We start from the raw sequence: 10,572 nt of genomic DNA on the forward strand, positions 1-10,572 counted from the left end.
CTAAGTTGGCTAGTTCAACCTTCAAGTTAGCCAATTCATCCCTAAGAGGCTCAATGGTCCCAAGGTGCCTGTCTGTGGTACACTGATAATCATATGCCTTACCACTAGTCACACCTTGTCCATCTAGCAAGGACACAATGGATGCTTGGCGGAACCATACGTCGTACTTAAGATCTTTCCGAAACAAACCCCGACAAGTGCTAGAATTATAAAGAGTAAGGTTAAGGGACAACTCAGTCAAAGAAAGATTGGGAGGAGGATCCGCTGGAACGGACCTAACCCCATCCAACTGTCTCAGGGAGTGCTCTCCCAAGAATAGCTCCCATCCATGGATAGTTTGAAACCAATATCTTATAGTAGTGCACCTTAATGCCTCTTGAACCTCAACTCAGTTTAACAACAAATGAGGATAGGGCTTGAAAATTAGATTGGTCTCCCTCAAACCATCCACCTTAGAACGACACTTGAGGAGGGAAACCGCATTGGTAGACTTTAGAAAGTAGATGTCCCATCTCCTAGCTCGAGGAAATGCATTCTTATTTAGTGCTACATGTCCTGAACGCATAGAGCAACAATACTCATAAGCCCAATAGATGGTGAATTGCCAAAAGCTGCAAAAGCTACTAGTCTCCCCACGAGCAAATGAAGATGACACTCAAAGAAGGGACCGCCCTAGTCAAATGTCTCAATTCTAGAAAGATCCAAGGCTAGAACCAACCTAGCACGAATGGTAGACTTCTCTCCCGATAAAAAGTAAGAGCCCACGAAGTTCAAGAAGAAGAGCCTTAAGACATAGTCATTCGGATGTCTCTTCCAAGGAATAGAGGTAGATAAAGGGTCTAGCATGACCATCAACTTGTCGCTAACTTCAACAAAGATTTTTCTTTTGCTTTTCTTGACTCGGTTCATGCCTAGGATTTGGCTTACCTCCTTTCTGGTCATAGTCTCTATAGGCAAGATGTCACCTACAATCGGGATGCCAAGAATCATGCTCCAATCCAAAAGGGAAGGTGACAACTCCAAAGTGGTAAGGTGGAAGGTCCCTGTCTCAACAAAGTACCGCTCCCAACATTGCATGACTCATGAAAGCCATTGGAATGCTCAAAAAATCCTTGAGGCTTGTTGATGCCCATTTCTGAAACAAGGCCCAACAGCAAAAGAAGCCCAACAATAAGGGAAATGAGAAGAAAATGAGTGGAAAAAAGGTAAAAAAATGAGGTAACAAGCCCAATGGGTTGATGTGGAAGGATTGATAGCTAGCAGGCCTATGAAAGTAATAAGAGGTAAAGAAGAAGTAAATGGGCTGAGGAAGCCCAAAGAATAAAGTGGTAAACTCAATGGTTTGGCATGGCAGGAATGATGGCCAACAAGCCCATAAGAGTGATAAGAGGTAAAGATATAGTAAATGGGCTGAGGAAAGCCCAAATGAGAGAATCAATGGGCTACTACAGCAAGAACACCAACCAACAAGCCCATGGGGGTAATAAGAAGTAAAACCAAGACAAAGGCCATAGCAAACACAATGAAGGAGTATGGCAAGATTAATGGCTAAAAGGCCCACCACCACGAAGAAGAGAGACAAAAGCATGGGCCTAACAGGCTACAGAGATGAAGGCCTTCGCCTGGACAATACCCAGCCTAAAAAGGGATTAAAGAAGGGGAACATAAGCCCAAAGGCCTACACATTCTCCATGCCACAAAGGATAAACACGAACTAGTACGCACAGCAGAACCATACAACACAAGAGCAGTAAAAATGGTGTGAAGGCTAGAAAAAACAAACATAGACGAAGTGGAGAGTGCACAAAGGACTAAGGCACCACCTACTTGTACCCAGCCAATACATGGGAGGTGGGCCACGGGTCAAGGAAATCAGAGGGAGCGGTTTGGCAGTGGGGAGAAAGGGGGGTCTATTATTGGGTTCCTGCCCAAGCTTCTTTGGGGAAATGTCCTATTGGGATGGCATTTCACCCAAAGAGGTGAGTGTGGGCTAGGACCACTTGATGCATGCCATAAAGGTAGGTGGAGAGGTAGCTTAATCCTTATCTATTGAGGTGAAATAAAAACAGAGAGAGGTAAGAAACAAGACAAGTAATTTTGTTTGGAAATGGGGAGTGGTGCAACCAACACACTCTGGGCAAAGGTAATGGTTGGATAGCTGGTAGGTTAGTGGGTAGTCCTAGAGAGATGCCCATAAAAAGCCAAAAACGGTTGAGGGACAAAAGGGGTAAATTCCAAAATGGCAAATGGTATAAAAAGGGGGTAGCCATGAACAATAAAGGGGAAGGCAAGAAAGCAAAAGGTAGAAGAGAGAAAAGAGAACATGGAGAGACAAAGAAAAATAGAAAGATTGAGTAAAAGGAAAACCAAAGAGAAAGTAAGGCAGTAAAAAGAGGGGCATGCATCAATAGACCACATTTTGCTCTCCCTTATGACATACTTGCTCTCTAAAGATTATAAATTGAAGCTCAAACCACTTAGGCCTTTTCCCTGGAGCGAGTAACTTCTATGGCAGGAGCCTTTTATTGAGGTTACCTGCGTTGGGGATTGGTTTCCCTCTTGGGTTTGCTTCTGCTGTAAAGCTCAGCCCATAATCCGGCAAACAAGTTGTTTCGTTGGTTACACTTATTGGATGATTTTCCTGCTGTAGAAACTCAATTTTGTACCCATGATTTAATCAAGGAGAATGACTTGAATGACCATCCACGTACCCCAAAAATCATGATTGCATTACATGCATCAGTTTGTTCTTGCATTACATGCATCAATTTGTCTTTGCATTATATGCATTAATTCATTCATTGCATAGCATAAAAATGATTTTGAGGTTCTAGCAGTCATGGTGGTGTGTTCGATTTCCAAATCGGACCATCGGATTAAAAGATATCACATAATCAAATTTACACGGTCAACATGCATTGTGTCTAGGTAGAGTCGACCACACATAATTAATTTAAATCAATTCTGATTGGTTAAGCAATTAAAATTAATTAAATAATTTTATGATTGGTTGATAATTAGTGTTTAAAATAAGGATGCATGCATAGGAATAAAATGGATGATTGAATAACAATAAAATTATGGATAATCTGAACTTTATCAAGATTTATTTTAGGGTATTTATTTACAAGATAATTGTTCTTAAAAAGCCTGAATTATCCAAAAAAGAGATTAAAAAAAAAGTCATAGATAGAGGATGAAAACACGTTTAAGTGCAAGGACCGGTCAAAAAACCCTAGAAGGAGAGTCCAAAATGCACCCGCACACGGAAAAACATTCGGGGTCCAAGAGCCCATTTGGCACTTTTGGAGTGTCAAACGGCACTTTAAAAGGGCCAAATTCCCCCCTTTTGAGCTTTGGCCCAACGGCCTTCGGGTGACGATAAGGTACACCCTTTTCTATCTTTTCACAAAAGGATGAGTCCCAATTCGCGTTCTACACTTCGAGGCTATTTTTTAGAGTTTTTCAGCCCCTATAAATAGAGGCTGGGTCTCATAATTCAGCATCTTTTTTTTACGCTTTGGTAGACATACGTTTTGAGGCTTTCAAATTGCTGATACTTTCTGAGATTTGCTGCTTAAATTAGGGTTTTTAGGTTTTAAAGATAACTGAATAAGTTTCTTTGAACCCTAAAACATCCTCTCAAGAACAAGGAGTGCTCATGCAAGAGGTTGTTTTCAATCACCTTTTCTTTTTATGCTTCTTATTTATGATGATGCATGTTTTCCTTTATCCATAACATGAATTGTTAATCATTGTCTTGTTAAAGCATGATCTTGATTTTGTTTATGTAATTGTTATGATCTCTTTCTTAGTTCCAGTAATTTGCATATGATCAATGCTTTTTCTTGAAATTAAAAACAAATCTATATCTTTCTTAGATGTAGATCTGAATTTTTCTTGAAACGAAAATAGATCTACATCTTTCTTAGGTGTAGATCTAAATTTTTCTTAAAACAAAAACAAATCTATATCTTTCTTAGATGTAGATCTAAATTCTTCTCAAAATAAAATCAGATCTACATCTTTCTTAGATGTAGATCTGAGTTTTTCTTAATCAAAAATGGATCTGCATCTTCATTAGATGCAGATCTAAATTTTTCTTAAAAATAATAATAATAATAATAACTGATTTGTATCTTTCTTAGATACATATTTGATTTTTCTTAAACATATGCAAATTTTTGAAATAAAGAAAAAGATTAAACATGATTGTGTTTGTGTTTGTTTTATTTAATTCATGTTGCATAAATTTAAATTATGAGTGAACTCTCTTCTTAAAAAAAAAATCTTTTTCATTCTTTTGCAACATAAAAACAGATCTGATTTTTCTGTTATTAAAGAACATTTTTATTATCATAAAACAAATTTGATCTTTTACAAACCAAAAAAAAAAAAAAAAACATTTTTTAGTTCTTAAAAAAACAGATTTGCTATTTTTCAAATCAAAAGAGTTTATTTTATGTGATAAACACAGATCTAAATTTTTATCTCCAAAAACCACTTTTTTTTACATAGTACAAAACAAATCTGGTATTTTGACAAATCAAAATCAATTTTTTTACCAACCAAAACAGATCTGAATTTTTTAAACAAAAGAAGAGACTTCATTCATAAATAAATTTATGTGATTTAATATTTATTTAACATATTCAACATATCATTCATGACATGCATAAAAATGTATATTAGTCACAACAGTCTAGAAAACCAGACTCTGTCTAGGCAGAATGGGTGCTTAACACCTTCTCATTTTGTAACTTAGCTTCTGGATTTAGGTCTTTGGTTAAGTAGATCTAGCCTTGTTTTTACATTTTATTTTGGGTAGAATGTAACTAGGACAAAAAACCATGTAATTATTTGGTAGTTTGTAACTAAGACCCAAAACCATGTAATTTTTCAATTTTCCAAATATGTAATTTTTTATTCAATCAATAAAGAGAATAATTCAGTCATGTATTTAGTTTTTCTTATTTTTTGTATAAAAAAATAAGTAGCAACTCCATATCACTTACCCAAAAAGAGAAGTGTCCTAAAAAGCACTCCAAAATTTTCTTTTTTTTTTTAGAGGCACCCAACTTTTCGAGATCTCTCACACCTACTATTAGGCTAGAAGTCATTAAGTTATCTGCCTTTTTCTACTATAATATTATTTCCATGTGCTGTGTTGTTCTACTATAACTCTGTTGAATTTGTTTATAGTGTTAGTTTTATTTAATACGTCTTATTATCATAGTTATCTTGTTGTAGTGTATTCTTGCCGTAACACTTGTAATAGTTATATTTGTTGTGTCCACACCTTACGTTTAGCCCACAGCATTCATGTTAGGATGTGTCTACATTGGGTGAGCTTGACTTGTGCACAAGCTGGCCTGAAGTGCAATCCAAGCAAGGCTAGTCCCAACTCTCTTACCTCAGACTAACGGGCCATAGCACAACATAAGGGGTTGAGGCCTAACAATACAAAAAAAGCCCCCACAAAGCCCAAGTCGTATAGAAAGCTCCGGTACTGATCGTGAGCTCCTCTAAGACAGCAGTGGAATTTGGCCCATGTTTTACGCCCACGACCCATGGACTTGCTCCGCTGTTAACACAAAGAAATACATAAGATTTTAGCAAGCCGAAAATGATATAAGAAACATAAGATGTTGGTCGACAAAGATGGAAGAGAATCCATACCATACTATATCGAACACAAGGAGATGGGTGTGTCACCAAATTCCTAAGAAGACCGGTATCAGGAATGGTCTCAGTATGAAGAGTGTAAGGCAATGCTCGTGGTCCCTATGACCTAAGCACGAAACACTTCTTACTACCCTTAGAAGAAGAACCACGCTTCCTCGACCCGGAGCAATTCTTGTCGAGCATCAAGTCGTCTTGAGATTCCAACTCAATCTCTTGATAGTCGGAAGTGTCATAATCACACTTCCCTCAGTTGATGATTCAACTATATCCACATTTGGAGTCTTGCCCTTGTCAACAGTAATAGCTCGCTTAGGAGCCATGACGCTACCTATAAAGGACAATAACACAAAAATTCTCAGGATAGGTATGCATTAGAACATACATGAGCTTTTCCACATGAACAAAAGATTTTCAAGACATAATCACATTCGCATGATGCATAGGATTAATGAGCAAGATCTAATTATCACATGCTAGAATTAATTAACTAGACTTAATTATCCACCTTCACATGAGCATAGGATTAATTAGCAGAATCTAATTACCACATGCTAGGATTAATTAGCTAATCTAACTATCACATGCTAGGATTAATTAACTAGATTTAATTATCTGGCTTCACATGATGCATAGGATTAATTAGCAATATCTAATTATCACATGCTAGGATTAATTAACTAGATTTAGTGTGTGTTTGGCATTGGCTTTAAAAACCAGTTTTATTTTTTATTTTTTATTATTAAACTTATTTTTGTTACTATTCATGGGTTTCATTGCACTTTTTGGTATTATTCATGGGTCTTACTGTACTATTTTAGCTACCTTTTAGGTTTATTTACCGTACTTTCAGCAAAAAGTTTTCATTTTTAACTAAATAAGTTGTTCTCAAATGGACCTTTAATTCTCCACCTTTCACATTAGCATAGAATTTATTAACTAGATTTAATTATTCACCCCACTTTATTCATCACATGCTAGGATTTCTTAACTAGATTTAATTATCCTCACTTAAGACATGGACATTTCCAAACAACAAAGAATTTTTTATCATTTCCCTCCCCACCGGCCCACCCTCAACACACACACACACAAGGAAAGAGAGTTCAGTTTAGACAGAAGAGAACAATTTATACATTTATAGAAAAGACTAGACTCTTCCTCTTTGTGTCTGATTTGGCCTCTTTAGTAGCGCTAATTTGGCTAATTTGTTTATGAATAGCTTTTTAAAATTTCACTTTTTTTTTTTTTTTTTTTTTGTTTTTTTGGTTGTTAGCTACCCTAGACTGTCTTGTACTCAGTGCTGCCTTAATTTAAGTTTCATTTTCACCAAAAAGTTTAATTTTTTATTTGTACAACTGTACTTATACCCACCATATCAGATAAAAACTAATCCAAATGCAGACAAAATCTTCTTCTTCTTCAGAACTATAATTCTTTTCCAGTGAATCAAATCGCAAAAATTGATTACAAAACTGTTCTATTATATATTATAGAATTTACCCCAATATTTTCTTAAATAATCCAACAAGTAATTTAACACAAAAAAAATTCCAAACAAAAAATCTTGACAGTCTTCACAGATCAATTTAGATATTGCAGAAGTTGTCAAGCATGTTTGAGACCATAATGAACCAAATCCTATTCTCTTCAATCCCACCACATTTTCAACAAATTTATCATGATTTTTTTTTTTTGGTTAAATATGATGATTATTGTTGAGCAAAATAGCTCACATATACTGAGTCATATATGGGAATAAAAATAGACCACATATACCGAATAATAAAATAAAAAAAAATAAAAAATAAAAAATTGAGCAAATTGACATCTAAGTAAACACTAATAAGTTATTAAATGCAATGCACACACACACAGAGGGAGAGAGAAAACTGTTCCATGGCTTTCAGCCAGATAGGCTCGGACTTGGCCAAGCCCTTGACAAGCTTTCTGGTATGAGTAACCAAATCTCCTTTGAGGAACATCATGCCTTTAGCTTGGCTGCCTTCCTCTGCTCCATGATCTCTCTCTAGTCTAAGAATATAACGTTTAAAAATATTTAAACCCAAAAAAAAAAGACAATGAAGAGCAAGATCCAGATCAGTTACTTTGACTGGGAGACCAAAAACAATCTAGGAGATTGGACAGGGAACTCGTTTAAAATCAAAACAAAAGATGGGGTTCAGTTCAATGAAAACAACCTAGAGATTACAAGGCCTATATTGATTGAATCAAAATAGAGAACTTGTCTGCTTCACTGACCAGAGTTCTATTACAATAAGGCTATAACTTACCATGTCTGGTCTCTTACATTCTGGTATATACACACACATAATGGTTACTACTAAATAGAAAAATGCAGTTCCTAGTATGATATATATATACACACACATAATAGTTACTACTAAATTGAAAAATGCAGTTCCTAGTATGAGATGCATGAGTCAATCAGTAAATGAGAATTATGGGATCACTGCATTATGAAGTGAAATGCTGTAAGAACAGTGGATTCCTCATTTCTTCTTTCCTACTAGTCCAGTGAATGCAAGGCCGGCCCTAGGCCTAGGCCATTAGGCCATGGCCTAAGGCCCCCTAACATAGAAAGACCCCCAAATATGGGGGGTAGTAAGGCCCCCACATACGTGAGTTAGGTGTACATTTTTTTCTCATTCTTAAGAAGGCTTAAAATATTAAAGTTATGCTAGTATATTACAAGTTTTATTATATAGGTCTTATAAATTGATATGCTAGTAATTCAATACTCATTGATTCTTTTGTTGAAGGGCCACCTCATTGCCACATCAGTTTATAAGCTTTTTGTAGTAAAATTTAGCATTTTCTCCGTACCCAAAAAAAAGAATTAATAGATATTCAATCCATTCACCATTAAATGAATGAAAAATACTAAAGCTAATACAAATTTTACAACAAAAAAACTTACAAACTGATATGACAGGAATATAATCAATGTTACTTAAACAATATAATAAATGAATGTTTAAATAAATTTTATTATTATTGGTGATATGCTAGATTGTAAAACCTATATAGTAAGTTCCATTAGTTTAGTTTGGGTGAATTAGTTATATTAATAAGTAAGAATTAATAATAGATTTGAAATAAATAAATATATATATATATAATAAAATAAATATTATTGTATGTTATTATTAGTTTGTTAGAAATAATGAACCTTAACAATACTGCAATAACAAACCAATAAGTGATACACCTAAAAGAAAAAAAAAAGGACCTTCAGCAGAAGCAGCAAATAGCCACGTTAAAAACACAAAACAGAGCATATATATATGCACCAACATGTTCAGTCATTCCCTCAAACACCTAGCATGCATGCCCACCAAAACCCAAAACTAAAACTGATATAAAAACACTCTAAAACTGTATTATTTACCGGCTAAGCTCCTGTGAAAAACCAGAAGGTCGGCGACCGGTGAGTGACTGGCTTTGGGGGAAGGAGCGGTTGGTTCGAGGGGAGGAGCGTGGGTTGCGCGCGTGTGTGCTTGATCCAATTCACTATTCAGTCCAAATCCATTTCCCGTCTTAGAAGATGCAGCACCGAATTACTAGCCCAAGGGAACCAATTTTATGGGCCAGCATCTTAGTCTACTTAATGGGTTGGGCTAACAATAGTGTGCACATGTTTGTCTGACTTTAATACTAACTATATGGAGCTTGGGAAGGAGAGAGTTGCTTTAAGAAAGTTGTTTCATGTTGCAAACAGTTTTGGAAAAACTTGTTGCCCATTCTATATAACCTTTTTTTTGAAATTGTGTTTTGAAATCACAATTTTAAATGAAATGTGTAATAGTGAGTATGGGATAATCATTATGTTACATAACATTGCACTTAGCCCATGCATGGTAGTGAGCCAAGTTTGCTGAGTCAACTCAGCGAGTCAACTCAGGACCATCAACAGGATAAGCTTAAAGTGGCATGACTTGCTTGGGACTGCACTCAATAATTATCTCTTTTATCATCTATCTCTTAGGATTATCTTATCAAATAAACTACCTCATCTAGTGAGGTTTATCACTTAGGATTGTTGGGTTTATCATTTGGTTGTTTGAACTTTGTGATAAGCCATTTGTTATCGTTGTTATGTTTTAGGAACAGAAGTTATCATGTTTTGATGTAATCCATTATACATAGATGAATGAATAGACATGTGAATTTTAAGCTAAAACATTGTGGAAGTTGGGTTGTCCTCAAAACAAACCCGTTGTGTTAAGTAATTTTACTGTGTGCGTGCGTTATTCTATTTGCTCAACCACCATAGCACCTCGAGGCAAATGCGTAAGAGGACGTGGTCGTGGTGACCATAACAGATTGGTATCAGAGTTGGGCATAGCAGAACAACCACCAGAACGTTGGGAGGAAAAAGTCAGCTCTTTACAAACGGGACGAGAGAAAATCTATGAGGAGATGCAAGAAATGTTTGCAGCTATGAATGCGAGATTCGATCAGCTCACAGCCACTAGAGCTTGTGATGAAGGTGAGAGTTCTCACTGTCAAAACCTGAGTACTGGTGGTCGAAGTAGTGGAAATGAAAGACCATACCATGAGGAGTCTTCCATGAAGTATTTGCTGAAGCTAGTTAAACTCGATTTTTCACGCTTTGACGGATCCAAGGATCCCGCAAGCTAGATTTGTCGGGCTGACCAATTTTTTGAGATCCACCAAACACCAGAAGAAGAGAAGTTGTCGTGTGGACAAAACGGAAAGTGTTAGAGTCGTCATCTAGTTATATAGTCTAGGAACCATGAATATAGTGTTCTTTCAAGGAAGAACCATTGATTTTACTACCAGAGTATGGGTTCGGAGTTTAAGTACGTTCTTGGGAAGGTGTTAGGCATCCAAGACTACCTAACT

General features: G+C 36.1%; 1 long non-coding RNA gene across 1 annotated transcript; it reads right to left on the reverse strand.

Moving 5' to 3' along the window:
• Positions 1 to 5,191: 5,191 nt before the first annotated feature.
• Positions 5,192 to 9,433, reverse strand: LOC126716405 (uncharacterized). The gene is made up of 3 exons (XR_007652114.1): positions 9,095 to 9,433; positions 5,680 to 6,013; positions 5,192 to 5,584 (listed from the first exon to the last, which is right to left on the reverse strand). It is a non-coding gene; the product is annotated as an uncharacterized LOC126716405 (long non-coding RNA).
• Positions 9,434 to 10,572: the final 1,139 nt, after the last annotated feature.

The sequence above is a fragment of the Quercus robur genome, chromosome 3, assembly GCF_932294415.1.
Source record: "Quercus robur chromosome 3, dhQueRobu3.1, whole genome shotgun sequence".
Taxonomy (NCBI): domain Eukaryota; kingdom Viridiplantae; phylum Streptophyta; class Magnoliopsida; order Fagales; family Fagaceae; genus Quercus; species Quercus robur.